Source organism: Gallus gallus, chromosome 1 (assembly GCF_016699485.2).
Source record: "Gallus gallus isolate bGalGal1 chromosome 1, bGalGal1.mat.broiler.GRCg7b, whole genome shotgun sequence".
In the NCBI taxonomy this organism is placed as follows: Eukaryota; Metazoa; Chordata; class Aves; order Galliformes; family Phasianidae; genus Gallus; species Gallus gallus.
Window position 1 is genome coordinate 52,517,233 of NC_052532.1, and position 27,707 is coordinate 52,544,939.

The 27,707-nt window shown below is 40.3% G+C and overlaps 1 long non-coding RNA gene across 11 annotated transcripts in view; it reads right to left on the minus strand.

Annotated features, from left to right (window-relative positions):
• Positions 1-983: 983 nt before the first annotated feature.
• The window catches only part of LOC112533490, a 103,103-nt gene continuing 76,379 nt past the window's right edge, over positions 984-27,707 (minus strand). For 9 of the 11 annotated variants that reach the window (XR_005843295.2, XR_005843286.2, XR_005843281.2 and 6 more), the window contains 8 exons: positions 14,608-14,738; positions 13,989-14,241; positions 10,003-10,405; positions 2,898-2,973; positions 2,614-2,789; positions 2,442-2,503; positions 1,914-2,019; positions 984-1,374 (listed from right to left, as the gene is read on the minus strand). This is a non-coding gene — a long non-coding RNA (uncharacterized LOC112533490). The remainder of the gene's footprint in view (positions 1,375-1,913; positions 2,020-2,441; positions 2,504-2,613; positions 2,790-2,897; positions 2,974-10,002; positions 10,406-13,988; positions 14,242-14,607; positions 14,739-27,707) is intronic. The other 2 variants (XR_005843282.2, XR_005843271.2) reach the window with 1 other exon arrangement.

Genomic DNA, 27,707 nt, shown 5'->3' on the forward strand with positions numbered 1-27,707 from the left:
TCTTTTAACACTGATATAGAGCCATAAGTGTAAATTACTGCAATCACTCTTCTGAATGACTAGGTCAATTTGATGCGACACTATTCACAAATTCTTCTTCAGAGGAACTGTACTCTGGATACTACAGATCATAAGGCACCACAGGCTATCAGTTCTCTGCATGCTTATCAGAGAGATTCAGAGTCCCTGAAAAAACCCAGCTGGAATATTCTGTGACAATCAAGTTGCAAAGAATTGGCCTCCATTATTCCTATTCTGCTCTTACTCAATAACCTGGTAGGGCTTTGGTAGAGGTAAACCAGGTTCCCACTGCTGCCAGCCCTTCAGTCCTGCCTCAGTTCTCTTCAGTGTATCCCTTGACAACCATAGGTTTTCATGAAATCTACTGTTTCAGCTGCTTAGCAAAGAGAGCAGATGTGGCACAGGTGCCCACAGGAGCATCCTTGCTCTCCTCACTCAGTCCTGTCACAGAGTCCTAGAATGGTGATGTCTGAATGAAACTCACCACTTACCCCCAGACACCACATGTAGGTAACATCAAGCTTACATGTGGCCAATATCCAAACCAGTCTTAACTTGAGTGGCACTTAGAGGGATGACATCTCCTGGGGGAACCTATGACTATCTAGGGGTTTCTCAGACTTTTAGGACCTATTTATCCCCTTATCAAAATGGATTTTAGAAGATAATTCAGAAGACTACAAAGCATTATCTCCTTACTGTACTGAGCTGTTTTCTCACCACTTTGGCAAGAACATTTTTTCTTTAGTAAAATCACAGAACAAGACAGACAGATGTCTCCATTGACACTGTACTTACAGATGTGTGGTTTATAAATAATCTAGATTAATCATGTAATATTCCACTCTGTTCCCCCACAGTCAGGTTACCAAGACCAAATGCTCCTCCATGACTCTGGTTAGCACTTTGATATGTCAGGCTTGATCCTGGAGGTCATTAATAATGGGAAGCAGCCAATTGCAGGTTATGCATTAATGGTTTATGGTCATATATGACAAGAACACGGTTGTAGGCATACAGTGGGAAAGTAAGAGGTTCAAAGATTTCTAGGGGAGAGCATAGCCTGCAAAAGTCCTGAGTCCTTGACTGGGTACATCAAGAATATGTGGTTGCAGAGCTGCAGTAGAGTATATGTTTCACTGAAAAATGGTTTACCAAATGTGTTTTGTTTTTACCACCTAAGTTTTGAGTATTTGTGAGAGTCTTTTTCTTAAGATCATCTCTGCACTTTCAGTGTAGTTCATGTCAGGCAGGAGCAGGCTGTTCTGTAGGCTGTCAAGCACGAGCCAGCAGCAGGGGGAGCATTACCAGAGGGACAGTGGCCTCACTGACAAGGTCATGATCCTCCAGTACCTGAGCAAGGCAAGCAGAGCAAGCCTAGTGAGGGTAACCAGGAACTGCCACCAGTTCAGCAGTCACAGGAAAGCAACACTGACAAGGCAGGTCCAATTCCAAAGCAGGAACTCATCACTAAGATGAGGTCAGCACCAACAAAAATGTGTGTAAGTTCACTTACAGTATGGCCTCTTAAGGGGCCAAGGGAAAAAAACTGAACTCCTGGAAGGAAAAGACAATGGTAGAGCCTTTGCCTGTTATCCTGGCTATTCAAGATTAGGGTGCTTTGCCTCTTTGGAAATGTTAGTCTTCCTAAGAGATACAGATTTTCTCTTGCTGCAGAGATCTTCCAAAAATCATCCAGAGACACTCAGCAGCTAAAGCTAAGTTTGGGCTCCCAGATAGAAAGGGAAAGAATTGAAACTTACAACACACTAAAAAGCTAGCAGGTTGTCATCCTAGAAATCTGGGTTATGTTTTACAACAGCTATTATCAGCATCAAGTAACTTGAGAATATGAGTGTTCGCACACAGGATGTGAGTGGGTGTGGTCCTACCTGCTTTTCCTGAGCATTAGCTGGTGCTTAAACACTCTTATCTTGGTAAGTCCTTCCTTTGTGAAGATAAATCCATTTTAACAGCATAGCTCAACACCTATCCGCTCTGTTCAAAGTCAATAGGTAAATTAGAAGAAATAAATTCATAACAAACCTGGCAAACTTTGCAATCTGATAAAAATGATTAAATAAATGAAAACATTTCTTCCTGATTCTGAGGTGATCAGTCATGCCTAGAAAAGTGACCACTGTTTCTTATGCTATGATTTCTGAAATTAAAGTTGGAGCACAGGTAAATCATATTTTCATATACTTCTGGGGCCCTTCTTTCTAGCCAAAGGATTTCAGATATATAAATATCCACAAACACACATGCATTACATCCATTTCATATACCCAAAGCAATTTTTATACAGTATCATTCAATTTGATGGGACTTCAGAAGATTATCTGTTTTGAGACTAGGTCAAAATATAACACATGCCTTCCATTGGCAGAGTTATCAGAAGATAGGCAAAGAGAGCTTACCTGTCAGCTCTTTAAACCTTGCATTGCCAGCAGCTGTTTACTCAGCGCAGCACCTTGATCACCTGTAGAGTCCCAAACAATGGAGCAGTTATTCCTGAGAAAACCAAAGTTAAGCTCTCCTCAGCAGAAGGAGAGTTGTCCCTGGATTCTGCTGTGCATTTACAAATGTTACCTGTCATTCAACTCATTCTCTCCTTCTGTATCTCTGTGGGGAAAGAGATGGGGGAGGAAGGTGCCAGGCTGCGCTTCATAGCTGATGAGATGAAAATGACCTTGTCATCATGTAGATTCTGCTTTGAGCAGTGCTGTATATTCCTTGGAGTTGGATTAGGTTTCCACTGACAGGTTCTGGGAGATACAATTTTCATTAGAACTAGGGGAAGAATATCTATTAGATAGATGCAGCTCCTTATCTGCACCTTGTCTCCTCCTCAAACTGTCCGCATGCTATCTTACTTTCTCCTTGTCTGTTCTCGTTGTTCCTCTGCTTGTCAGATTTTTCTTGCTCTCTTCGCCTCTCCCTGGGCTCCTCCTGCAAAGATAAAGAAGTTGCTGTTGCCAGGCATGAAGTGCCATTGCTTGCCCTTCACTTTCTAACTTTAGCTTTCGAACAAGGGGACCATAAGTAGCATGCAGGCTATGCAAACACCATGCCTCTATCTTCAACAAGTGTAGCAAAGAACTGGGAAGGCTTCTTCCCTACTCTCCGCCTGTCACCTTTAAGACTTCTTCAGATATTGTCAACAGGTGAATTCAATGAATTTCTACTGTGGTACTATGCAGTGGTCCCAGCCTTCTTATACAAGCTCACTTACTAATACTTAAGCAGAGTAGGCTCTGAACCCTTTTGGCTCTAGTTACGAACTGTACTGACAGAAGATGCTACAGCTGTATTTGGGGCCACCACACAAATTTCTTATTTCTTATTCCTGCACTGTGCTTTTATTTTAACTGTGTATGGCCTACATCCCTTACTTTTGGCTGCACAGATAGCTGTGGGAACACTTGTTTGAGAACCACTGCCTCTCTAAGCACCATTTCTTAGTAATAGCTGCATGGCATCATGATACCTTTGGGAATCCATGTCAAAGGCCTATGCTCAGCATGGTGGACCTGTCATGACTGTTTCAAAGAAATTATCAGTTGTGAAGTGATCTATTCCACCCTCTTTAGAGAAAAGATTCTGTTTTCATATATATGGCTTTAGTAGCTAAGGGAGTGATAATGTTGCATCCTCCTCTACCAGTGATCTACCTCATTTCTCTCATAAATGATCATATGATCATTAGTTAACCAACAGAATAGCATTTACAGAATAGCAGCACATTTGGCACTACAGTCTATAATTATGCATCCTACACAGCAAAATATAAACCATGATGCATGCTAGAAAAGTTGGAGAAAGGAAACAGCAGATGTCATGGGAGGCAGAGTTCTATTAGCCATCCATTTTTCTTGATCATTGGTAAGGTTGGGAATAGAGGGCAAAGTCTGCAGAGGATCCTGCAATGCACTGTAGAAGTATGACTCAGAGCCACTCTTCATTCAAGATTTTTTTTTACTGGAGAAGTGAAGGAAGACTCAGCCACAAACTGTGTCTCAATTCCTGGACACAAATAAAGAGCCAGGGGAATCCTTTGCACATGTATAAGAAAATTAACATTCCTCTGAATTAACCCACTTTCTGAAGCAGATTATGAAGAGTTAGCATTTCCAAATGAAAAAAATTCTGGCAGAGCGTTTACCATCAGTCCTTCTTGAAAGCATTCTTGTGAGCAGGGTGACATCTGCTTTCATGTCCCAGTGAAAGTCTGAGTGCATTTTCTGGCACCATTGAGTGACTGTGTCAGTTCCAAGACTATTTAACAGACAGTATCATACATCAGTTTGTACTTTCACCTCCTACATGCCCAGAACCCTCCAAAAGATCTGCTAGATGTGGTTAGTAGAGTAGTGGGTTACAAAATAGTAAATAGCATCAGTATTTCTTCAGAATGTAATATTTTCTGAAACTTTCCTATGCCGATCAGGAGCACTAAGCGCAGCAACATTTTATAATGAATATCCACTCAGATATGGAAAGGGTGATTCTGACAAATTGAGCAGTTGTTTTGAGTTTGTGTTCTGCAGCCACTGACAAAATAATGATCACCCTCTTTTACATCCATGCGTACTTATAACTAAGATTCACTACTGCTCATCTATCAGAGTCCTTCAGTACTCTAAGCACATTGGTCTCACAGAATCTTTGTCATGACAAGGAAGTCTTTTGAGAACTGTGGGCTCTTTGAGAAAAGTAGTATTTTGGGGGTGTGTCAATAGTGAAGAAAGATCAAAGCTTCCATGCTGAAATACTTCCACATGACAGAACTTTCGAGTAGCTCTGTGACCAAATATGATGCTACATTAAATACCTGTTTTCCAAACAAAATCCATAGCACAGTGCTTTCATTTCTGCATAGCAATATTCAAAACACATCCAAGATTTCATCTGAAAAGCATGCATCCTTCTTCCTTCTTTATGTGTTCTTCTTTGTTTTTGATTTTTATGTTTTTTTTCGAAAACAAGTGTGTCTATATTTGGTTTGATATTTAGCCATCATTTCCTGGAAGCTTTTTTCTCACTTAGATAGAATTACCGACGTTTGCTGTCACTGCCTTGCAAAGAGAAACTAGCAGCACCCCTGAGAGCACTGGCAGGTCATTCATGCTGTAGACATTGTCAACATAGATATGTTGCATGCATGGATATTTTATGATGCTTGTTTTAGCTGTTTTCTTATTGTCCCTGCTCACATCCCCCAGAGCCCTATTGGTAACATTAGTGGATGGTTTGTTTGAGAAGGAGAAAACTATATTATTGTTTTTTTAAGAGCATGTAAATTCCTTCTCTGAAATATATTAGGTAAATAGAGAATTGAGCTATTACCAAATACCAGAGAGTGCCTCTCAAAACTCACAGACTTTATAAATTAAGCAAAGCATTTATTTGTGAATTGCTGAGAAGACACATCTGTCTTACGATGGATTTATTGATTTGCTCTTGTGTTCAGCAGAGCAGGAGACTTCACTGCCTCTAGGCCATTTTGGCTGCCTTTAAATCAAGGGAGTGGAGAGTGTAAACTTAAAGCTGAGCCCCTGGAGAAGGAATACAAGAATACATATAGTGTTTGTAGGGTTTAGTGGGTGAAGCTAACAGCAAGGGCATCTCTGGAGTATTCTACAGCATTCCAGATGTGAAAGGTTGGTGGGTCTCTCTGACAAGAGATTTCTTATGTATGGAAGAGCCACCACCTAGAGATCAGCCTTCATCATCTTCATCTGCCATTTCTGAATCCATGTGCTGGAGACAGAACATATTGCGTTGTGGATACTGTTAGCTTGTTGAACTCTTCTACCATTTGCAATAAACTAGCAAAGTTCTGCAAGGGTTGTTCTAAAGCACAAGATGCTGTAGTCCATGTTCCAAATGTAAAGGAAGAAGCTTCCATTTAGTCCTTTTGACCGCCCTAGGATATGCCAGGTACAACAGTGTCTTTCTCAGTTAAGTGACAAAAGTGCCAGTCCCTCAAATGTATTCTTACTCTGCAGACTTCCTGCAGAATTCAAAGTATGTCATAGTAGGCAAAAAAAACAAACAAACAAACAAAAAAAAAACCAATGGCAGTCCTGTCGCTTGTGAGAGATGGAAGTGCTAAGCTAAAAAGCAATACCAAGAATTATGGCCTAACATTATGACCTCATCTACAGTTTAAAATAGAATCTAAAGTAACACTGGCAACACATCGTTTCTGAAAGAAACAAGTAAATAGAAGGACAAGATAAGTGCATTCTATATCAGAGCCAAAGGCAGCTGACAGGTATAACCCAGCCTTATGGACCATCTCTAGGACTGCTGATTTTTGGAAGTGATGCAGTTAGTCATTCAGGAAACATTTCTCTGAGATCTGCTATTAATTTGGGGTGTTGGTTAGAACTCTCTTAGCATCCAAGATGCAAGAACTCTCTTAGCATCTGAAAATTTGGAGCTGCATTTCTTAGAATGTACCTTACAGATAAGGATGAACTAAGTATTTTACCACAATACACCATCTCCAGTTTTGTGCCAGGATGCAGTGAAATAGCACAGAATATCAGGGCACATTACTCTTGTCAGACATTTTATGTACACAAGAGCCACAGTCTGTGGAAGGGCAGCCACTGGACCTGAACCTCTTCGTGTCAATCTGTGTCTCCTTAGGAACATGCTTATGAGAGCTTAATGATTCCATTCTTGTTAAATATTGATAATGTTGTGACACTTTTCTCTCAGTAGTTGTAAATCATGGTACAGAGTAACTGTGACTTTCTGGCAGTGGAAAACAGCTATGAATTTAGTTAAACTGGCCACCAGTCAGCTTTGGTATAGCATTTGTTGCCCTACAGGAATAGCTCAAAGCCGCCAGAGGACAGTAAAGAGTCTGGTTTTATATTAATGGAAAGGGATGATTTAAGGTCTGAGCCCATCACAAATGCCATTGCAATGATGTCCATCTCTGGTACTCTAAGTTTAAAGATATTACTATTAGAGACTTGACCTGTGCTTATCTCCTTGAGATCAAAACTGTGCAGCAGATGGTGGTTGCTAGAGATGTCCTGTGCTACCTAGTCTGTACATTACCCAAAATACTGCATCAGAGTTTTAAGATCTAACAGAAGCCAAAAGACTAAGATAGAAGTTACCAACTGCCATTCCTCAAAGCTCTTGCATTTCTGACCATGGGTAGCTAGGAGTCACTGCCTGCAGTTTTATCTAATTTCTGTAGAGAGTTAAATTTCTAGTCGAAATAAAAAATGAAAGAAGTAACCCCAGTTCATACAATTCAAATTACTTTAAGCAACAAAGTTGGAAGCCTTAAAATGAAAGTTTTCGTTGGCATCACATGATATTTGTACAACTAAGAAAAAGTAAATCCTATCTAATCCACCAGTAATTGCAGTGACTTTATTTTCCTTCAAGAAGCTCTGTTGTTAAGTTCCACTGATAACAAATGCTGGCCAAAAGTAAAACTGTCCGTACCATAAGACATTTCACAAGATTTTATGTTGTTTATTTGCTTGAAGCTAAGGAAAACAAACACCTGAAGTGCTTCATAAAAAAAAATTACACGTTGTTTTGGATTTTTGTCCTTTTTTGATCATGGTTTCATTTTTGATGAAGGATATGTTTTTAATGGAATATAGCAAGATTACTATTATTTTTTAAAATACAATTTAATGGCGTGTATCTGTTAGATAATTGTCTTGGATTACATTTTTAAAATAATAAGCACATTAAGACTCGTTTCAAAATGAAACATTGGAATTCTAATGCACAAGTAATTTTTTACCTTATGGATGTATCTTTTTTTCTCTTCTGTCTTTCTTTTATGATTGGATTATGTTCAGATCTGCATTTTCTAATATGAATATGTGGGAACACAGAATTCTGACTTGGTTTTGTTGATTAGACTTCCACGCACATAGTTGAGTTTTGTCATTTGAAACTAAGATGTTTACCTACCACTGTTATGCAGTTTTATCTTATCAGATAGATAGATTAAAGGACAATAATAAGCCAAATAAGCAAGAGAAAGAAGAGTGGAATAAATTAAATATAACCCTACAATTTTAACCCTGTTTGCAGTGGGTTTTAAAATTCTTTTTCAGTACAGAATAGTATGTATTTTGGAATCATGTGTCACAATAAAAATGTGAATTGATTTATCTGTCCCATCTGTGATTTTCTTTTCTCTTTATTTTCACTTCAATCAGAGGAAAAATATAACTGTCACACAAATCAGGAATAAAAGTTGACAATTTAAAGCGTGTTCAAACAAAATGTGCTGGGCAGAGTATTAGTAGTGAGTTTGCAAGCAGCACTATTTCCATATTACACCTCACTACCAAGTCTTTTGTAAATTAAGCCATCCTTTTTATATACATCCTTAAGCAGCAGAGAAGAAAAGTGTTATGTTAACCAGTGCTTGCAGAAGTGTGAAAGATAGCTGGGGCATCTGGGAGGACCAGGCAGTGGATAGTGCTGAATGAAGCTGTAGGAAGGCAACCACAGAGTGGAAGCCTCCTATGTAATGACTTCTGGCATCACTTAGCTTTTCCATTATCATCATTTCCAAGCAGCCTTTCAGATTCTTCTGGACACAGAACTTTTGTTTCTGATCCCCTGCAATTTCATGTTTTGCTTCTGTGAGCAAATGTGAAATCAGTTCTGTATTTTCAGTTTGTAAGTTACTTTCTGCTGGGTGTCAGAAAACCCAATGTCAACAGTAGTGTGGCATTTATTTTAAATATGGATTATTTAGGAGCCTACTAAGATCTGTGAAGAGGTGCAGAATGTTAGACTGGAGGTGGTAAATACATTTGATTGTCATCTGAGTGCAGTTAAGTAGAACTATTATTATTTCAACATTCATCCTGACCAGACCAGCAGAATTACTGCAGTGAGAACCACTCAGGCTTCAGGCTTTCTCAAATAGTGTTGTGAAACCCAGTATAGGTGAAAATACAGTGCGAAGAACATATATTTATGACAGCTACTGTCATCTGCAACCCTTCTACCCAGTACCTTTCTTTGGTTTTCAGGCATCTACCTGGACATCATCAACCAATTAGCGGCATGGAAGAAGACTGAGGAAATGTCCTTACAGTGGCTGACAGAGCACAGGGCATCTTTCAACCACTTGTCTTCTCCTATTTCCGAAGACTAACCCCATGTTGCCCAGACAGTCTAACTGAAATTTGATTTATTAAGAAAGGATAATGAGGAGATACCAACACATCTGTCTCCCACTGACTAGTGTAGAACATTGAATTCCTCTGCTCTGCTTCAATTTATATTGCCTTGTTTTCCTTCCTCCTCTCCAACCATGAAATCCTTTTCCTGAGAGTGCCACTGACTTCTGACTCTCTTTTGGTTCTCTGGCTAGGAAGAAATCCTCTTGATGTGCCAGTAAACAATTTCCTAACTGTTCTCCAGCTGGAGAAGGTACCAAATTGAGCTCCATGCTGAGATATAGGTTATAGTTTTCAGTTCCCCATTACCATTACTGTATTTTATGCCAAGCACATGCTATTGGCAGTCATCATATCAGCTGTGTTGAGTAAAGAATAATAGAAAAGAGAAAACACTCTTCTCTGATTTACAGGATATTGAATATACCTGAAATTTAATCAGGAACACATTTGTAACCAGGCTGAAAATGGCCTGTCAAATACTGTCTGATGATTTCTTAATTAAAAACAATGATAAAACTTGTATACAAGTGGTAAGACTGTTTTATTAAAGTATGAGTGCAGGATTACACTTGAATATATAAGAAAAAATAATGCAGAAGCGAGCTGAAAGCAAAATCCTTATTCTCATTCTTCATTTTAGAACATACATGAATACCAATCTAAAAGCAATAAACCAGCCACAACCAGTACGTTGGAATGGCTGCCCGATAAATTTTTGCATGAATATTATTATCCCTGGGCTAATGGTTATTGCCAGAACCCCAGATCCAACTTTCATTTTTCTTACCTTGCTCCAATAATGTATCTGTTCAGTGGCAGCACTCCTTTGGCAATTATAGACTGAGAGGCACTCTACATGACTTCCAGTTGCCCTTGCTGTTGCGTACAGTTCTCTTGGTACTTGAGTGTCAGCTTTAAGTTTTGTGTACCTTCTTAAGATGCTTGACGGTTTCTGAAGCTCTTGCATTTTGGGAGGAAATGAAATAGTTCTTCAAGACAAGGCAAAACACTTTCCAGAGCTGGCAAAGAAATCCTGACATTATGTTGAACCAACTCCTTGTCCATGTGCTTTTTCTAACAGTGCTGAAAATGATTCTGTTCCCTCTTCAGCTAAACTGCTTTTGACCTCATCAGAGTAAAGAGATCCTGTTTCTGACCAGGAATAATTTTCCTCTTGTCATAGCCCTGTACTGGTAAATGGAATAAAGGAGACAGGGGAAAAAAATAGTTAAATAAAAATTGCTTCATTCATCATAGAAAAAAAATTGAAGGGGAGACAGGAAAACGAGAAACTGATCTGAAAAGATCTGCAAAACTATTTCAGGTGGTTCCTGGCATAGTAAGCTGTTCACAATACCCTAAAGGCTGCACTAAATGGCAAACAGAGGTTTCTCTCACTTTCTTGTCTTTGTTTCTTATATGCAGTAACTGTTTACTCACATTTGACATATGGTCATGGAAAGCAAGTCTGAGATATAATTTCTAAAGCCATGTGCTGCTTCCAAATCATTTATACAAAGAGACTTTATAAATATCCAGAGATGTCATTTTTCTGCCATGCACCAAGAACAGATTTGTTCAAAGCAACTAATGCAATTAAGGTGCTCAGGAGAAGCAAAGACACATAACTGCAATAAAAACCAAAGGCTGTCAGTGCTTAACAAACAATATAATGAAATAGTAATAAATTAGATGAGGAAGAAATAGTCCAAAACAACAACAGCAAAAATAAATAAATAAAAAATGCTGTGAATAACATTTAACAGCATCGAACATAAAAGGGAGATGGCTGCAGAGCTCACTGGTGTTTTGTAATTCTCCTTTTTGTAAGTCCTGTATGATTTTCTGTTTTTTCCCCATAGGGGAAGTCTTCCTTACAGCCCACTGGTAGACAATGGTTGGAAATCTCAGCTCAGAGGTACACTTTGATGGCTCAATTTACTGTGCAACGCAGCCTGGGGTCCTTGCTGGGGTCCTTGCCCTGGTGGTGGCTGTGTGTTTTGGACATGTCTTTTGCAGAAGTCCCACGTCTTTTGCATTGCTCCTCCTGGCTGGCATTTCATCAGTTCAACTCAAAAGATTTGTTTCATTATCATCAAATGTTTGGTTATTAAAAGCAAGCTGTCAGCCCAGCAAGATGAGTATTGCAGTTCTCTGATCTGAGTCTTGCATAGCAGTGATTGGAAGTCGGGATTGCTGCTCTGAAGAAGGGAGGAAGGGAGATATTTCATTTTGGAAGGAAAAGATGGGCTTCTGGATTTTCTAGGGTATTTAGGTTGGATATAAGGAAGAATTGTTATATAGTCAGGGTGGTGAGGCGCTGGAACAGATTGCCCAGAGAGATGGTGGATCCCCATACCTGGGGACGTTCAAGGTCAAACTGGAGGGGCTCTGAGCACCCTGATCCAGATGTAGGTATCCCTGTTCATTGCAGAGGAGCTGAACTAGACAACCTTTAAAAGTCCCTTTCACTTCAAATGATTCTAAGATTCTAAGCCTTTGTGTTTCTTCCTCATTTATTTTTGCCATAAATTGTACTACATCCAACCCTTCAAGTGACTTGATAGCCAATGGAATTGTGAACAAATTCCATCTTGATGAAGGAGTAGGACTGGACAGAAAGTCATGGGCAGTGTGCGTGATAAAGCAAGGAAAAGGCTTTTACTTTGTGTGAAAGACTCTTCACACAGGTGCTGTAGACCACTTATTCCCTTACACAAAAACATCTTTCTTATAACTTCTTGAAATATCAGTGGTGTAATGTAATTCCTGTAAATGGCAGGAATTCTACCCTCTGTCATCCTTCTCTTCCCCTTCTCCCACACAAAATCCAACATTTTCTTCCTGCTTCAACTTGGCCTGCTGTCGCTGCTCCTTCTCCTGGAGGTGGGCACTTGGCCATCACTCCTCCAGCTGATGAGCATGGTGGTGCTGCAGAGACATCCCACGCTCCTGACTTCCTTTGCTCCCCGACGCCTCTCACTAGATTATCACAACTTGACATTATTGTAACAGTGTTTTGGAAACAGAAGATAAGATGTATTTAATTATACATCATAGTGGTAGGCTGTGAGGCTGACAGCTTGTTTTTAATAACCAAACACTTGGTGATCATCAAACAAACCTTTTAAGTTGAACCGATGAAGTGCCAGCCAGGAGAAGCACAGTGATGCAAAAGATGTGGGACTTCTGCAAACACAGCTGAAACAACCAGTCACCAGCCTCAGGGGCAAGGACCCCAGACTGTTCAAGTCAAGCAGCCAAAGCACACCTTTCAGCTGAGCTTTCTGACCATTGCCTACTAATGGGCTGGAAGGAAGCTGTCATTTTTAGAAACCTTATCTTGACAGATAGCTGAGAAACAATAGTTCCATTTCTTTCTTTGTTTCTTTCTTTTTTTTAAACAGCCTCCCACTAGAGCTTTCCATATTCTCTAGCCACTCCATCCCACATCCATATACTCTCACTGGTGTTTTTTACCTGAGAAAGATTGAGTAAGGACTTTCATCCATAACTACTGAAGAATTCTTAAAGATTATGACAGAGAAGCAACAGCTCTCTCTATGGTGATATTTCACCTTTATATGATTGCCAATCTCAGATAAATCCCACACTAGAGTTTCTCTCCCAGGCAGTGCTGATTTTACCTACCCCTCTGCACTGCAGTGGTTATGAAAGCAGATTTTCCTTTTTTGTAAACCTTGCATCCTTTCCAGAACAAAACCCCAAACTTTTCTGTACCCTTTTAAGAACTTACAGCACATTTCTGGTGTTGTTTACAGCCTTCATCAACATTTTCCTCTCTAGTGGCCAAATGCTTGCTACAAAAACCCAGACTTCTCCACAGCTGTCCTTTATTCCCATTGACAGTCAAAGCTCCAAAAACAAACACCTTCAGACTCATGGGAAGCACAGCCAAGCTTTGCAGCACTGGAAAGTCTTTGGAAGTGGTTTTAATTCTGTGTACATACTGTCAGAGGACTTGTCCAGAAATCTCTCCCGTACAGGCTGGAGCTGGGATGTTCATTCTTTGTCTGTACCAATGGTATGCGGAAGGGAAGGGAAGGGAAGGGAAGGGAAGGGAAGGGAAGGGAAGGGAAGGGAAGGGAAGGGAAGGGGAGGGGAGGGAAAGGGAAGGGGAGGAGAGGGAAAGGGAGGGGAGGGAAAGGTGAGCAACCAGGTGGCAGGTAACTGGCAATTTTGTTGGGAAGCCAGAGGAAGGGAAGTCTGGCTCTATGTGTTCTCCTCCCTTTCTCTTGGTATGTTCACAAGTGGACTTGTTATTCCCAAATCCTCTTAGAACAGAAAGGTTTGTAAAAGCCTCTGGGGGTCTCCACAACTCTCTCCTCTCTCCTTCATCACCAGACTGTGATGCTGTCATGGGCAGGTCAGGGAGCTATGTTAGCTATGGACACCATTAGTACAAAGCTTCCTTAGTTGAAGCCTCTGCACGCATATTCTGTATGATCCCATCTTCTGTCTCTGCCAGTGACCTCAACCACTTCTCTTTTGTCTTTAATCACTTTTTCTTCCATTTATAGGGAGCTCAAGGTTAAAGCCAGGACTTTTGCACAAAATTTGCTTCAAGGTCTCATTTTGGAGACATCCTTTTTTTCAGTTTTCCCAATGTTCACATTTGGAACTGCGATGAAGTTATAAGTATAGTATGAAAAGCATAATAATTTAGCAACAGTCCAAAAAGTGTTTCAATGGCAGCCCCATTTTAAGGGAAGAGGAAATAAGTTAAAGCTTAGGTACGCGTCTCACACTTACCTTGTAATTTGCTTTCATAGTCCTGTTTGTATGACAGCTGTGACAATATTTAAATAACATAATTTTGAATCTGAATAATAGATGATGTTTTGTACTTTAACAGATCTCAATGGCTAAATATTTATCTTCTCTTTCAGATGCCTCCTTTGTTGGCAAATTTCCAGTTCCTTCTGTGTTACAACTCTCCTTTGAAAATACTGCATTGATTAAGGATTTCACTTCTTCAGAGCTTTGCTCCTCTTTCACCTGGTTCCTGTGGTGAAAGTAATTAAGAGCAATTGGTTGCTATAGAAATATTAATATTTATTATTGGTACTGCAGTAATATCCTGAAGCTTCAGCAGCTGTGATATAAATACATGAGAGAGTAATAAATGTGATAGTGCCAGCTGAGGATTATTACTTGGACTGCAAGGTCAAGAAGCCTGCAATCATATAGAGATTCTCTGAAGCAGAGAAGTAGGGAACCTTCCAGAAATCAAAACAAAACAAAACAAAGCAAACAACAAAGCCTAAACAACAACAAACACCATAAAATACAATTGCAATCATTTACACAGGATATAAATGCAACCGTTTTAAGCACTGTTTCTCTTGAGAGGGTCTCTGGGAAATACTACCTTTGACTGAGTCTTTGAAGAAGTTGAAAAATATGAGCTGGTAGAAAAAAAGCCTTGATTTAAAGGTTCTTTGCCATGGGTCACTTTGCCTTCTGCAGTTGTGTCACATGCTTCATTCTGCTGAAAGCCCACTGCAATTATCAGGAAAGGTTGTCATGACATAAGCACAGTAAAGGGGCTTTCTATCTTGGTACGCCTCACGTACCAGACCACAGTACTAGAGCATTAATCACTAATATTTCTTGTTAAGTGCTTCAGCCCCCAAAAAGTCTAGCAGGCTCCTTTTAAGGCAGAGCATAAAGGTGAGATTTCTGAAAGGAGACAGCATCCATCCCACTTTGCGACCACTGCTGACTGCAGTATCAGTGATTTTGGCCAACCGTGAAGTGATTTTAAATGCCCCCAATCCAATCTGTTGTTTAGCTCATAGAGAGACTGAGAGCATGAGACATCATTTCATAATGATCATAACTCCCAGCTAATACGCTTAAAAGATACCATAGAAGAAACACTACAAATATAATGCACACCTTTAAAAAAAGAACAAAAACATTGTTTTAAAATCACAGTACATTCTGAATACCATGAGATGTTGTTTCATGGAAATTCCTCTGCCTTGAAAAGGCTGTCTGTCATGTATGGAGCACTTAAAAGACAATTTTCAGCCACTTCAATACATCAGCGTATTCTTACTTATGTACACAGATTAAGAGGATATACACACCACGTATATATCTGAGTTTCTAACAGCTTTATATATTTACAGATGAGTCAAGATGATTATAGTGAGATCATGGGAAGGAAGAATAAGGCACTATAAATGTTTAAATGGATTTTATGAGAATGACAAGGGCCAAACATTCTAATTAGCTGACAGAGAGAGAACAAGATGTAATAGGATTAAAGGGACACTGTCAAATTGCATTTTAGAAACTACTTAATTGCAAAAAAAATCCATATTATGACAACATGCACTTTCAGTAGCATGTTCTGCTTTGAAAATGCTTTAAAATTATTTAGAGGAAGATATTTGCACTCTGTGCTAATTTTTGGAGAACATAGTAAACATGAAGATTGAGTCTTGCTATGGAGAGCTCACAGAAATAATTATATGTCAAATAGTTTTGGTGTTTTTTGTTCTTGTTTTGTTTTTGTTTTTGTTTTTGTTTTTTTTTTTGACAGAAATGAGCTAGAGAAAGAATAACTCCTGATCTGCAGGCCATATCTAAGTGTTCATTTCACTTCCATTCAAATGCATGAAGTATTTTTTGAACAGAAGTAGTATTTTTCAAACAGATGAGAAATACCAGCGTACTGTTTATGTTGCATCATACTAGCCATGCCACTTCCTACATCTTCGTGATACAATTAGGACATGTTTTCAAAAACAAATGTTGATTCTGTGAATCTGCTTTTGCAATCTCCAGTTTGACACACTTAAAAAAAGCCCACTTTTCAAACTTGCGCCTCTTCCTTCTTTCTGATCCAGCTGATGGTCTCATAAAAATTGAAGACACCCAAAACCACCAGTCATTTTGAAAAAAACTTTGCTTGTTTTTAAATTGCATAGGCTCTGTCAGGACTGACAAGTTAGGGAATTAAGAAATATTTTGTTGTTTGTTTCTGTTGAAATTTTGTTTTAACTGCATCATTTGTTCGTAGTATTTCTTCTGAAGAATGATAGACTGATTGTGATAAGCTAACACAACTGTAAGCATCTATTTTTTTCCTGCACAGATACAAACCTTGTTTTAAACATGTGTAATAGAAATATGTTTGCTCTTCAGCCCTGCCAACATAGCTGACAGCCTGAAAAGTCCCAGTTTGAAATATTTTTCAGTAATATTAAACATCTTTTGCACAGTTTCTCTTGATTTTTTTTAATTTTATTTGTAATGTTGATGAAATATTTGTAATTTTGTGATCATAAAGATGGATTAAGAACAGCTTTTATTTATTTATTTATTTATTAACGGTAAAAATACTTAAAATTTCCTAAGCAGCTGTTTTTTTTCCTCGAGTAGGCATGAGATGCTGTAGGTACCTATGAGAACCATGTTTCCCCTGTGTGCCTCCATTCTCTGATTCTCTGATTCTCTGATTCTGTGTTTGAGTCTCGACTGGGCAATAGTCCAATCTGCTGAGCACATATTTAATGTTTCTTGAAATTCATATCAGAAAGTCCTAGGAAGTGTTTTAGATATCAAAGCCAAGTTAAAAATGAAGGGGTAGGCTTCAGATTTAAAATTACTTTCTCTGTTTCAGAAAAGAAATTTCAAGGGAGGAACTTTCTGTGATTCTCAGCTCCTGTTACATGTACAAATACAGGGTGTAGGTATCAAGCCTTTGCTGGTAAGATGAACTAGATGATACAATAGATCTTAGATCCATCTCTAATTTTCATGAGTGAATAAGCAAATATCTATGCCTGAGAACATTAATCATTACTGGGTAGAGGTCTAAATCAAAGAAGGAAAATAATGTGTTGTGCATGCTCAGCACACAATGCTCTAATGTCTATAACTCTGTAATTTCCAAAGCAAATTTCTTCAAACAAGGTAATGTATCATTTAGGAGTACATTCACTTTCAAGGGTTGTGTCTCAAAATAAAGTTGGTTTGAATTACTGTGGATGAAAGCATGTGAAAAATATCTTAAGTGGTGAAAAATTGCATTTTCTGTCCTTCTGATTGGATAACTTAAAAACAAAACAAAAACAAACAAACAAAGAAACAAACAAAAAGCAACAACAGCAACAAAAACAGAGTACAAACAGCTGGATTGATTTTTTTTAAAAGCATCTAAAACCAGTTCAGCCCTGGACTGAGACCAAGCATGACTGTGATTTAGAACTGAAATGCCATTTTCAAGCTCAGCAATATCATCACAACCACAATGCTACATTAACTTGTGTTGTGCAAAACTGTAGTGACAATATAAAATAAAAATTCTCCTGATTTCAACTGACCTGCAGCACGTTACCCTTTCAATGAATTTGTCACACAAACACAAAATGGAGAATAAGGAAAAGAAGAGGATAAGCAGGACTAGAGACGAGAAGGAGAAAAGGAATAAGATTGAGTATAGTGGGAGAATGACAAACAAATCAAAAGAAAATAAAAACAATAAAAGAAAATGGAATTAGATTAAATTTAAAAAAGTAAGGCAAAGATCAGCACAGTCTTTTACTTCAAGTCCTACATTCCTCCATGGGAAGAAGTGTCTATGGTCAGTGTTGTTCCTTTGAACATGGTGGTGAGGGATGTGAGACACAGTAAAGAAAAGACTGAAAACAAGGTGAAAAAATGGAGAAGAGATAGAGTAAACAGATTAAATAAGAAGACTAAAAGAGAGATGATTAAGGAAATTAATTTGGGAGCTATTGCGAGAATTTCTAGAGGAGTCCTAGAATGACTCTCTCAATTACAGTGCAGTAACAGCTCCACTTAAAACCATTTTTAGAAGCCTGTGAAAGTAGAGCTAAGCTAGAAGTAGGCTGTGTTTGTATGAGAGGCAAATGAATTTAATAAAAATAAAATAGGTGGAGGAAGGGACAGCCTGGATCTGGCAGAGTCTGCTGAGCACCTCTTTTCCTCTTACCATCGAGGAGGAGCCCCATTTGGTGTTTGCTAGCAAGAATGCCCAGATCCCTGCAGTGTCAGGTCCTATAGAGCCTCCTGAAACTCAGAGGTGTGCTCCAACCTTTGGGCTTTCCAAATGAACCTCAGTGTGAGCTGCATCAGCTGAACTGTGTCTAAGGGAAGAAATTATCTGAATTGATTAGGTTTAAGTGCATTTGCTTGCAAACTGAATTCTTATGTCCAAGATTTGTCTTGAACACATTCCTCAAAGATCTGTTACAAGGCTTCTGTAGCTTCTTGAAACTACAGTGATTTTACTGGTTGCTGAACTTGCTTAGCAAAAGCTAGTTTTAGAGCATTTCAGGAAGCAGTATTTGACTGAAGCTGGCTCTTCCTTTTACAGCATAGATCTGGAGCTATCTCAGTTTTCCTCTGCCTCTGAAATGCAAAATGGATGCCCTCTATTCTGCACTTTCTGTTTGTCTTTAGGGAATATTCAGTGAAGGACTGTGCCTCTACTTCTACGGGAATGTCAGCCACAGCTCCCTGTTAACTCCTTCTATCTTCATGTCTAGGGGCTGAGTATCAACTCTCAGTGTTTCCTGTATGAGACAGTCATCGCTTTACAAACATACATTTAGCTTCTGATTTAGCTAGCTAAGTCTGAACTTTTTGCTGCTTTGTGTCCTTCACCTAACACAGAGAGACAACAATAGAAAAATACAGCTTCTCATCTCCTTAATAACTGCAAATTTTTCACCTTCTTTGCATACTTGTGTCTTAAACCAGCCACTCTTGTTCCCTACCCGCCAGAAAAACAAGTTCCACAACTCATCTCATTAATTCTGGTCTTGCTGACATTTAGAAATAAATGTCAAATTGTTAGCTTATCTGAGAGACAAGAGAGCAGAAATGTCCTCTGGTATACAAAGTACTTTGGTACAAAATTCTTAACTTTTGCATTATAGTAGGTATTAGACATCTTAAAAGGTATAAGCAACCTATCAAATTTCCCCTTCACTTTTGGCAAATCCTAAGCGGATAGTAGGGGCATATATGGCAGGCATTTTAAGGGTATAGAAGATAAAGCTGTTTAAAGAGTACTTAGATCCACAATTTCCTTGAGAACACATTTGTATGTCAGTTTTAGGACCATCTTGCATCACACGTAAGAAGCTTCAAATAACCCTAAAATTGTCTCATGCATTGAGCACCAGAAAGAAGAGCAAACCACAGGCAAAGATTTGGTGTAGTTTGAAAGTGACTGAAGACAAGTATTCAGCAAAAATGACTCAAAATTCAGCTGTCTGAAATATTTCCGTTGGGACTCTATTTCAAATATAGTTTTTGACAGATGTGTGTGCATCAATATTTTGATCTGAAAAAAATGTTGATTCTGTAGAAAAACATACCAAAGCTCCTGAAAGAGAAGTACCTATAAATCTACATCTGTATGTATGTCTGTATAGCCACCATTTTTGGTGCTGCCTTACATCAATAGCCATAAAAATGCATTGTGAGAAGGAAAGTATGGTTGCTTGAAGTTCATATTCTGCGTGTTAGTTGAAGTTCCCTAGAGAAAGCATATAATTTAACTGGTAGGGGAGAATGTGATACATTCTATGGCAAGTAGCTATATTACACCTGTACCGTAGCAACTTTTCTGAGCAGAAAGATATTTGCACCAAAATGCATGTGTGTTTTTTTTTTCATTTTTCACAAATGCTCAGTGACTTACTGCAGGGGGCAAAAATCTTGTTCAGTTTCACTCTTTAGAAAGCAGTAATGAGTCAAGCAATTTCAGAGTAATAGGGATTTTCAGCAATGAGGATGCCAATGTGAAAGACGGGATGGAGAATACTCTTGGGGGTTATCCATACTGCTAGGGGAAATGACTATTATGACAGGACTGTGGTACACTTTGCCTTCCTGCTATGAAAGAGTGAGAACCATCTCTACAGTGAAAAATGTTAAAACTCAGTTTTGTATTATTTTAAGAGCAGCAAAGAAAATCTAGGCATGCTTTATATGGAGAGATATTTAAGGCTAGGCAGGAATTTCATCTTGAGAGGAGCTTTTAGGGATAATTAAATCAGCTCTGACATAATTTAGGTGAATGGCCTAAGCAGGCAATTAGAAATGTATCCCATGCTCAGCAGCTCCATGACAAAATATCCAAAGACAAAGCAGGCTTAATTGCTTGCTTTTTCCATGTAAAAAATCTGCCAAAGATAAAGGCTAAGTAACATTAAATAATTTGTCCAAAATGTTCACAGGCTTGGTGGCAACACAGGCACAACTTCTGATATGTATTCTACAAGGAAAATATTGTATGCAAAAGAATTCTTTTGGGTAGTGATCACAATGGCTCAAGTTTGCCTTGATCAAAGCTAGGATCTTACTGCAGAATCAGAACTGACAGTCTCATATTTAAAAGATTTGAAGACCAAGACATTAAAAGTTAGAATGGTTATCTACAGCAATGGATTATAAATATCCTGGAATGAAAATAGGCTCTGAAATGACATCTGATCACTTCTGGGTTTAATGAAAACCAAAGTCAGTGATCTTAGTCTTTCCTTTGAAATGGGTGCATGCACTTTTGTTCACTATTGAAATCAAGTGAAATAAAAAAGTATAATACATATGACTGAAACTTCAAGGCAGATGATTTTGGCAGAGTTTTGTGCCAAATTACGGACTGTTTGCTGATGGACAGCATTGTACATAGTCAATTCACTTTGATAAGATTTAAATCTATTTTTTCTAAGTACAGAGTCAGCAGGTGTTTCCAATTGTTGCTTTTAAAGCAGTTAATTAAACAATATGTTCTGGAAGTATTCACAGTAACTTTTCATGTGGCAGCATTCCCTATGAAATAGTGCTTAAGATTTTGCTGCCCTTGAGCTTCTTCCCTCAGTGCCCTCCTGGCACTAACCAACCCCTTGCCAGTGCTCTGATCTAAAATGCGCTAAATTGGTATAATCTTGTTTAAAAGAAAGCAAACACTTATGAGAAGTTTGGGCGGGGGTGGGGGTTGTGTATGTGTGCTAAATAGATGATTTCCCAAATCTTTAAAGCAGGCCCACGCATATGGTAGAATGGATGGAAAAAGAAGAATAACTTTTGGCAGGATGTAAATCACTTAAACTAGCTCTGCCACCAAAGGATTCATTATGTGAAAAAGAATATTTGTAACACTGCTCACAAATAGATTAACATTTTCCAGGCTTGCACAAAACATGTGTCTTTTCCCATAGACTGATAGATTTGTATTGAATGTTCTGATTGTTCTATTTTATCACTACAAGCAGGAAACAAAGCCACAAGGACTTAGTTTTAATTCTGTATCAGATACTGTTGCCATCCTTCAGGTCCCTTTGCGAAACACAGTTTTTAATTAATAGGTTATGGACCTGCTCACACTCATGAGACTCCATTAAATGCAGTTGATGGCATGTAACACTCACTAAATTCCAGCACAAAATTTGTTTATAAATGTATGGTCTTTAAACAGGCTCCATGTCCAATCAAATTCAATGAAAAAAAATTAATGAAGCTTCTCAGTTTGTCTAATAAAGAATACAACCACTCTGTACAATGCTGGAAAGTACAGAAAACTTTGTACCTGTCTCTTTGTCAGATGTGGTGAGCACTGAAGCCCAAACTGAACCATAGAGTAGAAACAATTGCTTTCCAATTGATCTAATTGCATTGAACTCTTAAATGGAGAAAGTAGTGGATAATATATGAGGAAAATGGAAAATGGGGAGTGCAGCCGTGAAGTAAGAAAGGGAGAGAAGAAAGCTGTTTGCATTTTGGAATAGAAATTTAAGTAAGAGGCAAAATGAAAGGAAACGGCTGGTGGACATCTGTTGAGTCTATGAGTGATGAGTGTTAGCACACAAACAATGTTCGGTGATCAGAAAAGTCAAGGATGTTTTGTTAGAAATATCCTTTCATTCATAGCTGGATCCTTCCATTCTTCCATACTGTATGAATCTGTTGAGCTTTTTGGTGTTTAACTTCACCTCTACGGATTTCACACCAATTTGAACAAGGTAGCAATTCATTCATTTCAGTGTATCTATTATAGGATCCCTGATGATTCTATAAATCTAAGAATCTGGTTTTTGTTCGTTTGTTTCTATTTATTTCTGTAACACAACCTGCTGCTATTTAGTGCTCTCTGTCACACCCACCTTGTATTCTTTTTTTGTTGCTTGATTTGGGATCAAGGTTGTTTCAGGGAGTTCTGAGCATAGTAAAATGCATTTCTTTTGTACTGTTGACGATAATAGCTAGAAAGTTGAGGTTGGTGAAATCCATAGGCACTCTAATAGACAAGAAGTTGATAATAAATTACCAATGAAAATCACCATGGCACTCTGAGGTTTTAAGACAGATGCAGAAGAAATCATCCTTGTACAACACAGATGTCCTACTATATAAAACTCCTTGCCAGACTCTGAAAACAAGGTTTTTCTCTGATTATCACTCCTTCAGAAATGGTTGCTGATGTTGCACAGGAATTGGCAAAGCTATCATGGAAGGAGTATTTGTAATGTGAAGCATATCTGTAGTATGCCTGGCTTTAAAATCTGAATGTGAGCATGCTCTTTTAGGTGAGACCGTGATGGTGTGATGCTATAGGGTATATTCAAAATGATGGAAGAAGTTCTTGAAGCATAGTTTGTTTCAGAGAAGAAAAAAAAATTCTTTGTGTGAAAAGATAGTTTTTGAGTATCCTACTTTTATTAGAACTGTAGTTGCATCAGATGTGTACTTCTGAGTATCTGTGTTCATCATTATGGAGAAATGGGTAGAAAGCTCTAGGGAGCAGGGGTGAAACTAAGAGAACTAGCGGTGCAAATTTTGTTGAGATTGTCTGAGAAGGCATTTAATAGTGTTTCTGAGAATAAAGGCAGAGCAGCAAATGCCTTTTTTCCCTTGAAGTTTTTGTTGTTGTTCTGACTGCCAGAAAATCATCTGCTGGTCTTGCTCATGCAATCTCGAATAACATACAATTTCTGAAGCTTTTACTGAATTTAAGGATTCTTGTTGTTTTCAGTGAGATTTAGAGTACAATGTAAATGGAGATTATGAATTTCTCTCATCCATCTACATGAAAATGAGGTCAGATTTTGGACTTTCCAAACTGTAATTTCCAAAGCTATCTAATTTAGCTCTTGACAAGATGATGAATGCTTCAAAGCAGGAAATTTTATTTTGGGGAAAGGGGTTACTGGTAAGCAGACAAGAAAGCAGACTAAAATCTTTTTACCATATGGGTCCCAACGGTGTAGGTGGCAGACACACACCATGAGAGCTAGCAAGTCATCTTATTTCTTTTTTTCCTTTCCTAACCATATCTGACTTCAAAGCACAGAGCATCTGAGAATGGGGCCACAGGTACAGTAGAAACACCCCCAACACCCAGCATGTGTAAACATCAGAAAATGTGCCAGAGATGCAAGAATAAGTAGGGGAGGGACAAAATGGAGAGTTCCTCACCACTTTTCCTCATTCTATCATTCTCCACCCTTCAGGGGAAAAAAAATTTACTAGATGTGAGACAAGGAATTGGAACATCATTGTTGTAGGGTAAACAGAGGAGGAAGAGAAGTTGCGCATAGGGGGGAAAAGAGAAAGAGTGAACAGGAAAAAGGAGCAAGAGAAATACGGATATTTGTTACACTGTGGCAGGACCTGGAGGTCCCACTTTATATTTGTTTATCTGTCTGCTGGCCATTATTTCAAGCAACACAAAAATGTAGCCATTACCCCAGGAGTGTAAAAATAAACCGTACAAGAAATAGGAGAATCAGATTTATTGTCAGAACTCTGACAATGCTGGTAGCAACAATATATGTTTTAAAGGATGGGTATTGTAAAAGAGGACTGTACTGCTTCTTAGGGAAACCTGCTTGGATTCAGCGACATCCAAGTCCTGAAAGACATCTTTAAACCCAATCAAAAGCCTGGGAAGTAAGTTGTCCTGACTAAAAATAGCCTTCAACATGTTAGATTGCACAGGAGTCCTTCTGGTGTCTGGGGACCCAACCAAACAAAATCTGATTTCAGAACTGTAAATTATCAGCAGGCATAAGTGACTACCTATCTAATAGGAGTAGACTAGGGGAAGTGTTTGACCATTGCAGGACATACCAGCACAATGAAGTCAAAGCCATCCTTAGAATCACAGTGATGCTCTGAGTGCCCCGGTGCTGCTCGGGCCTTGGTCGTGCTATGGTGACCATGTACCAGGAAGGTGGCACAGTACCTCCCAGACCAGTAGTGTTATTGTTTCCACAGCACTAAGCTAAAACATGGAGCATAGGGGTTTGGGGGCAAGCCCCACATGGGGAAAGCTCTTGGCCCAATTTTTTACGTGATGTACGAACACATTATTTTCAGTTAAAGGAAATCTAAATTTTGAGCTTTTTAGCTTTGTTCCAATGTTCTTGTTTCTAGTGCATAAATGGCCCCCCCAAAAGCCAAACCATGATTTTTGTTGTTGTTTGTTTGTTTTTTCTGGTTTTGTTGTCCTAAAAGAAAATTCACCACGAAGTGTGCAATAAGTCACTCATAACAAACTCAGGAGAGACACTGCCTATTTATTTCAGGGTTGCAAACCTGGATGCCAGGTGGGTTCCCACAGATCACACACAAGCACAAAATGATCTGCATAATCTTTATATACAAAAGTAGTAAAGTCAGTAATTTTCCAGTCTGTTCTCCTCATGATAATGGACCACTACTTTCCATACAATGGCAATATTGCTGTCTCCATACTAACACAGCTACACATGCTGAGAGGAACTGTCTGCACCTGGGGTGGGGTCTGTGTGACATGGTGTGATGACCTGTGACTCGGTTGAGAGATGTGGGTTAAAACTGGGGACCAGACAAATAAAGGACAACTAGTAGTTGGGGTCTGCTACAGCCACCTGATCCAGAGGAGCTGTTGAGGAGGTCTTCTCTCATCTGCTACAGGAGGCACCATATTGTAGGTTGCATCCTGATAGGGGACTGAAAAAAACTCGGATATCTGATGGGAAAAGAATACGTAGGGCTGCAAGCTATGCAGACCACTGGAGTGTGTTGATGATAACTTTCTGGTCCACGTTTTAGACAGACCAAGCAGAGGTGACGTGTTGCTGGACCTGGTGCTCACCAGTGAGGAGGAGATCACTGAAGGGAGTAAAATTGGATGCAGCCTGGGCTGCAGCAAACATGTCCAAGGGGATTCCATGATTTCAGAGAACATAGGCCTGGAAAAGGGCAAGTGTCAGGAATCTTGGCTTCAGGAAAGAGGAAGTCTGGCTGTTTAAAGACATACGGGATGGGATCCCCTGGAAAACAATACTGGGGGACAAAGAAATGGAAGAGAGCTGGCAGAAATTTAAGAAGACTTCCGTAAGCAGAAGAGCCCTCCTACTCTCAGAATAAGAATTCCTGAAGATGAAGCAGAAAACTGCCATGGCTGAGTAAGGGTCTGGTGGTCAGTGACATCATTAAGTAACAGGCTGTGATGCCACTGAGCGAGGCACTGTGATGGCAGCACCCTCACTGCTCAGCTTTGGGTGCGGGCAGAGCCTGGCCCAGTCAGTCTCGTGCATGGACTCCTACTGAGCGCGTGTGTGAGGTTGGAGGTGGAGTGAGAATTTGTCTTGGGTGCTGGGCTGTGCTTTGGGCACTGCTGGCAGTGACTCTCACTGCCTGTCCCTACAGCCATCACCTGCATTTCCCTGGTCTGCCTGGCTCAGCACACACAGCAGCAGAGGTGAGCTGGGTAGGAACATGTCCCTCAGGGTGGCAATGGAGCGAGTACTGAGAGATGGGGAGCTGCCAGGGCCAGGGCCACAGCTTGAAGGGTCCTCTGAAGGCACAGAGCATGGGCGGGCCTCAGAATAGGGCCTAGAGGGTGTCCTGCTGAGGAACATGGGTTTTTCTGTCCCCTGTCCCTGGGACACTGACTGACCGTGGCCTCTATCTTTGCAGTGTGCAACATTTACCCCTGTGGTGCTGCAAAAGAGGAGCAGCTCTTCATCTTCACTCCCCAGCAGGCCACAGAGTGAGAAGCATGGCAGCAGAGGAGGAATGGGTATGTCCCATCTGCCGTGATGTGAGCAAGGACATTGCCTATGTGGTGCCATGCCATCACGAGTTCTGCCTCGGCTGCATTCTGCGGTGGGGCAAGCAGCAGGAGAGCTGCCCTCTCTGCAGGAGGGTCATGGAAGAGGTCAAGGTTGCTGCGTGGGATGATGATGAGGACCTGAACTTCATCATCTGGCCTCCAGCACCACCTGTACCTGCCTGCTTCCAGGAAGCTGTAGCTCCCAGTTTCAGCAGCTCAAGTTCTTCACTATCCTCTTCACCACCCCCTTCACTGTGGTCAGATGAGGAGGAGGATGAGGAGGGAGAGGATCAGGAGAATGAGGAGGCAGAGAGTCAGGAGGATGAGGAGGAGCCTACAGTGGGCGGTCTCCTGCTTGACATCTGGGCAGAGCTGTTCAGGCATCACCAGCAGATCCTAGACCCTGTGCTTCCCTGGCTGCGCCGAGAGCTGCGAGCCATCTTCCACTCACACTGGTGGCAAGCAATGGCAGTGGAGGCCTACATCCTGAATGCCCTGTGTGACATCGGGCCAGACAGCGAGTGGCTGATGGAGCTGATGCAGCCTGTCCTGGAGAACAGAACAGAGACATTCATCCAGGAGCTTGTCGACACCATTGTGCACCAGTGCAGTGAGGAGGCACACAGACTGCTGGGTCTGCAGGGCACCCTTGTGTCAGGAGGGCAGGAGGAGGGCTTTGCAGCCAGAGGGCAGGAGGACAGCCCTGTGGCCGCTCCTGGCCCCACAGCCTCTCCAGAATTGAACCTCACATCGGGGCCCAGACTCCCTGCATGTCCCAACATTGAGGAGCAGACCCGCACAGCAGTGGCTGACATTCTTGTGGGTCCCAGTCATGCCCCCGCTGCACACATGGCGAGGGAAGTGGAGGAGCTCAATGAGGAGGTGGAGCAGGAGGCAGCAGCAGGTCCCTCTGCCCAAGGCAGCAGCCCCTCCTCTCCTGGCCACTCGCCTGAGAGGGTCCAGAGACCCCCTAAGAGGAGGGCCAACAGCGACCAGGACCCTCAGCCACCTTGCAAGAGGCCACCCCCTCGGCCACAGTAGCAGGGCTTTACACTTATCTTTAATTAAAAAATAATAATAATAAAAGATTACTCAGAATGACAGAGTCAGAGAGTTGTGTGGGTTAGAAGGGATTTCTGGGGATCACCTAGTCCAATTCCCTGCTAAAGCGGGTTCCCTGCACTAGGTTCCACAGGAAAGCATCCGAATGGGTGAGTCTCCAGAGAGGGAGACTTCACAAGAACCATGGGCAGCTTTTCCCAGTGCTCTGTCACACTCAAAGCAAAGAAGTTATTCTTCATGTTCATACAGAACCTCTTACCTTTTGCGGTCAGCTCCCTCAACCTGCTGGCCACACTCTTTGTAATGCGCCCCAGGTT